Here is a 4,597-nt window from a genome sequence, read left to right as displayed (position 1 = left end):
GGCGATCCAAGATGGCGGCCTAGAGGGAGACTGCACCCCCGGTCGCTCCAGAACCCAGGAGTTAAGAAGGGGAGGCATTGAGAGACTCGGACTGAAGTGGAGCCACGGGTGAGTCTGCCCACTGGGTAAAGCTCGGCCCGGGTGGCAGGCCCAGATAGAGGTGGCTTATCGGAGCCGGGCAGGGCAGCTAGAGTCATCCACAGGCAGTCCTGCGCACTCCAGTGGTGGGCCCCGCCCACACAGCCAGCTTCTCCAGGTTCTCGGAACGGAACTGGCCCGCTAGTGAGAGCCTGTCTGAACAGAGCACGCTCCGAGTCCCGGAGCTGCTGCAGTGCAGTGTACTCCTGCAAAGAACCAGCGGAGAACCTCGATCTGCGATCAGCCTCAGGGATAAGGTCAGGGCAGCCGGAGACCTCTTCAGGCGGCTCTGCCCACTCCGGCTGCGGGCTCTCTTCACGGGGCGATCCAAGATGGCGGCCTAGAGGGAGACTGCACCCCCGGTCGCTCCAGAACCCAGGAGTTAAGAAGGGGAGGCATTGAGAGACTCGGACTGAAGTGGAGCCACGGGTGAGTCTGCCCACTGGGTAAAGCTCGGCCCGGGTGGCAGGCCCAGATAGAGGTGGCTTATCGGAGCCGGGCAGGACAGCTAGAGTCATCCACAGGCAGTCCTGCGCACTCCGGTGGTGGGCCCCGCCCACACAGCCAGCTTCTCCAGGTTCTCGGAACGGAACTGGCCCGCTAGTGAGAGCCTGTCTGAACAGAGCACGCTCCGAGTCCCGGAGCCCCTGCAGTGCAGTGTACTCCTGCAAAGAACCAGCGGAGAGGCTCGATCTGCAGTCAGCCTCAGGGATAAGGTCAGGGCAGCCGGAGACCTCTTCAGGCGGCTCTGCCCACTCCGGCTGCGGGCTCTCTTCACGGGGCGATCCAAGATGGCGGCCTAGAGGGAGACTGCACCCCCGGTCGCTCCAGAACCCAGGAGTTAAGAAGGGGAGGCATTGAGAGACTCGGACTGAAGTGGAGCCACGGGTGAGTCTGCCCACTGGGTAAAGCTCAGCCCGGGTGGCAGGCCCAGATAGAGGTGGCTTAGCAGAGCCGGGCAGGGCAGCTTGAGTCTTCCCAAGGTAGTCTTCCACACTCCGGCAGTGGGCTCTTCCCACACGGCCAGCTGCACGGTGCAGGCCCACAGTGAGAGCATTTCCGCACAGAGCCAGTTCCAAAACGTGGAACCAGTAGGGGGCTAGGGGCAGTATTCTTCGAATGAGCTGCTTTATCAGATTCCTCCAAGACATCAGGCTACTGAAGGCTGGGAGGTGATACACTGGAAATCTACTGGGACACTATAAGCCAATAGTGGAAAACTGCAATATCTCAGGGTCCCACTGACAACTGACCATTATGAGAAAACAAGGGAAGAAAATGTCCCAAACAAACCTAGATACTACATCAATAAAACCCAATGACAGCAGAGCAGAAGAAATGTCAGAAAGGGAGTTCAGAATGTACGTAATTAAAACGATCAGGGAAGCTAATGAGGAGATGAAAGAGCAAATGCAGGCATTGAAGGAGGAGATGAAAGAGCAAATGCAGGCATTAAATGATCGCACCAATCAACAGTTAAAAGACCAAATACGGGAAGCAAGAGATCATTTCAATAAAGAGTTAGAGATACTGAAAAAAAAACCAAACTGAAATCCTTGAAATGAAGGAAACAATAAACCAAGTTAAAAACTCCATAGAAAGCATAACCAATAGGATAGAACACCTGGAAGACAGAACCTCAGACATTGAAGACAAAATATTTAACCTTGAAAACAAAGTGGAACAAACAGAGAAGATGGTAAGAAATCATGAACAGAATCTCCAAGAACTATGGGATATCATGAAAAGGCCAAATTTGAGAATTATTGGGATTGAGGAAGGCTTAGAGAAACAAACCAAAGGAATGAACAATCTATTCAATGAAATAATAACAGAAAATTTCCCAAATCTGAAGAACGAAATGGAAAACCAAGTACAAGAGGCTTATAGAACTCCAAACATACAAATTACAACAGACCCACACCAAGGCACATTATTATGAAAATACCTAACATACAAAATAAAGACAGAATTTTAAAGGCCGCGAGAGAAAAGAATCAAATTACATTCAGAGGGAAACCAATAAGAATATCAGCAGATTTTTCAATCCAGACCCTAAAAGCTAGAAGGGCCTGGAACAACATATACCAAGCCCTGAAAGAAAATGGATGCCAACCAAGAATCTTATACCCAGCAAAACTTACCTTCAAATTTGACGATGAAATAAGATCCTTCCATGATAAACAAAAGCTAAAGGAATTTACAAAAAGAAAGCCAGCATTACAGAACATTCTCAGCAAAATATTCCATGAGGAAGAGATGAAAAACAACAATGCAAATCAGCAACAGGAGGCGCTAGCCTAAAGGAATAGCCAAATAAAGGAGAAACCGAATCATGTCAAAAACAAATATGAGTCAATTGACTGGGAATACAAATCATATCACAATAATAACCCTGAATGTTAATGGCCTGAATTCATCAATCAAAAGACACAGACTGGCAGATTGGATTAAAAAGAAAAATCCAACAATATGCTGCCTGCAAGAGACACATCTCATAGAAAGAGACACCCATAGACTAAAGGTGAAAGGATGGGGAAAAACATACCATGCACACGGACACAGCAAAAAAGCTGGAGTATCCATCCTCATCTCAGATAATGTGGACTTCAAACCAAAACTAGTCAGAAGGGATAAAGAAGGACATTACATGCTGCTTAAGGGAAGCATAAACCAGCAAGACATAACAATCATAAATATCTATGCCCCGAACATTGGCTCATCCACGTACGTCAAACAAATCCTTCTCAATTCCAGAAATCAAATAGACCACAACACAATAATACTAGGCGATTTTAACACACCTCTCTCACCACTGGATAGATCGTCCAAACAAAAATTGAATAAAGAAACTATAGATCTCAACAACACAATCAGCAACTTAGACTTAATGGACATATATAGAATATACCATCCAACAAAGAATGAATACACTTTCTTCTCAGCAGCACATGGATCCTTCTCTAAAATAGACCATATTTTATGCCACAAAGCTACTGTTAGTAAATACAAGAAGATAGAGATACTACCTTGTACTCTATCAGATCATAATGGATTGAAATTAGAAATAAATGACAGAATAAAAAACAGAAACTTCTCCAATACCTGGAGACTAAATAATACACTATTATATGATGAATGGATAACAGAAGACATCAGGAGGGAAATAAAAAAATTCTTAGAAGTAAACGAGAACAAAGACACATCATATCAAAATCTCTGGGACACTATGAAAGCAGTACTTAGAGGAAGATTTATTTCATGGGGTGCATTCAAAAAAAGAAGTAGAAATCAACAAATAAACGAGTTAACACTACAGCTCAAAGCACTAGAAAAAGAAGAGCAGACCAATACCAAAAGTAGTAGAAGACAGGAAATAGTTAAAATCAGAGCCGAAATCAACGAAATCGAAACAAAAGAAACAATCGGAAAAATTAATAAAATAAATAGTTGGTTCTTTGAAAAAATAAATAAAATTGATAAACCCTTAGCCACACTAACAAAGAGAAAGAGGGAGAAAACTCAAATTACTAAAATTCGGAATGAACAAGGAAACATCACAACAGACACGAGTGAAATACAAAACATAATTAGAAGCTATTTTGAAAATCTATACTCCAACAAAACAGAAAACCTCGAAGACATCAACAAGTTTCTAGAGACATATGAATTACCTAAACTGAATGAGGAGGACATACACAACTTAAATAAATCAATTTCAAGCAATGAAATAAAAGAGGTCATCAAAAGTCTCCCAACAAAGAAAAGCCCGGGACCAGATGGATTCTCAGCCGAGTTCTACAAAACCTTTAAAGAAGGCCTCATTCCAATATTCCTCAAAGTATTCTATGAAATAGAAGAGGAGGGAACCCTCCCAAACTCATTCTATGAAGCCAATATCACCCTGATACCTAAACCAGACAGAGACACATCAAGGAAAAAAAATTTCAGACCAATATTCTTAATGAACATTGATGCAAAAATTCTCAACAAAATTTTAGCAAATCGCATACAAAAATATATTAAAAAGATAGTACACCACAATCAAGTGGGTTTTATCCCAGGGATGCAAGGTTGGTTCAAATCAGGAAATCAATAAATGTCATTCACCATATCAACAGACTTAAAGTTAAGAATCACATGATTATTTCAATAGATGCAGAAAAAGCATTCGATAAAATACAGCATCCCTTCATGCTCAAAGCACTAGAAAAAATAGGGATAGTGGGAACATTCCTTAACATTATAAAGGAAATCTACACTAAGCCCATGGCCAATATCGTTCTAAACGGTGAAAAACTGAAAGCATTCCCCCTAAAAACTGGAACAAGGCAGGGATGCCCTCTTTCACCACTTCTATTCAACATCATCCTTGAGACTCTAGCCAGAGCAATTAGAAAAACCAAAGAAATTAAAGGGATACGAATAGGAAAAGAAGAACTCAAACTATCCCTGTTCG

The sequence above is a fragment of the Sciurus carolinensis genome, chromosome 12, assembly GCF_902686445.1.
Source record: "Sciurus carolinensis chromosome 12, mSciCar1.2, whole genome shotgun sequence".
NCBI classification, from domain to species: domain Eukaryota; kingdom Metazoa; phylum Chordata; class Mammalia; order Rodentia; family Sciuridae; genus Sciurus; species Sciurus carolinensis.
Note: the sequence above shows the minus strand (reverse complement) of the source record.